Raw genomic sequence first — 1,167 nt, 5'->3', positions numbered from 1 at the left:
ATTCGCCAAATGTTTCTTCAATTGCGTTTGGGTTTCGGTGGCGTTTAATGGTGGAGGATAAGTACCTTTAATCTGATCAACTGTACTAGTGGTAAGTTCAGATATATGTTGTTAATAGATTTAATTTCTTCACGAATCAGCAGCAGTATTCTTGTTTCGAATTATAACCATAGTATGCATTACGTATTTAAATTTCAGAATCCAGTGATTTAGTGATGCTGTACAACAATAATATGAATATTTAATATTTGTTTATCACGACCAAATGTTTTGCAAATAAAATTGTCTATTTTTGTGCTCCACTCTGTCGATCAGTCTAAACGTAACTTTGTTGTTTACTAATCTTCCTCTTTCACATCTGCCCGGCTAGCTCAGTCGGTAGAGCATGAGACTCTTAATCTCAGGGTCGTGGGTTCGAGCCCCACGTTGGGCGTCATATCTATTTTTAATAATTATCTTAGTTTAATTTTATTTCTGAAACAATTTTTATAAATACCATTAACTTTACTTACGTTTTAATTCAGCAATTATATATAAATAAATAAATGATAAAAATATACAATTTTAAAGCAATTGAAAAAAGTGTATTACGTTTACAATAGTTGAAAGAATGTTATAAGAGTTCATAGTGTTTGAGGGATAGTAAAATATGTGTCATAGTACAAATTAATGAGACGGAATAGCTTATCTCTACATGCAAATCTCTCAGAGTTAATACAAAGTGTTTTAACATTTTATGAACCATCGGTCGAATATTCTACACTTATTTCTTAATTTTTGTTGTGGGGTTGATTACGATATCACTAGTAGTATAAATTTGTTTAATTAGTTAATGACTGCCAACTAACAATTTTATTTTTTATGATATTCACGATAGAGTTTATACAAATATTTATAATTATATTATTTTGTGTTATGGCACTATCGTAGTACCATTTTATTCTTGCAAAACATGCTATTTTCTTATAAAATGTGTTGATTTTGATGATTTTATCAAACATAATGTTTGTTGAACGATGTAAGTAAGTGGTATAGTTCATATCTCTTTTATAAGAACAACTGAGATGTCGAGTCGAGATGACAGGTGAAATGATTTTTATTTTCTAAAGTTTATTCGTTCAATGGTAAAACGGGTTGTTTTGTCAAAGATGAAAGAGTTAAGAATAA

General features: G+C 29.5%; 1 non-coding gene across 1 annotated transcript; it reads left to right on the top strand.

Annotated features, from left to right (window-relative positions):
- The first annotated feature begins 360 nt into the window (after positions 1 to 360).
- On the top strand, positions 361 to 433 carry Trnak-cuu (transfer RNA lysine (anticodon CUU)). Its single transcript has one exon. It is a non-coding gene; the product is annotated as a tRNA-Lys (tRNA).
- Positions 434 to 1,167: the final 734 nt, after the last annotated feature.

The sequence above is a fragment of the Anopheles coluzzii genome, chromosome 2, assembly GCF_943734685.1.
Source record: "Anopheles coluzzii chromosome 2, AcolN3, whole genome shotgun sequence".
Classification (NCBI taxonomy): Eukaryota; Metazoa; Arthropoda; class Insecta; order Diptera; family Culicidae; genus Anopheles; species Anopheles coluzzii.
The sequence above is the reverse complement of the archived record's forward strand: the minus strand, read 5'-3'. Positions and strand labels throughout refer to the sequence as shown.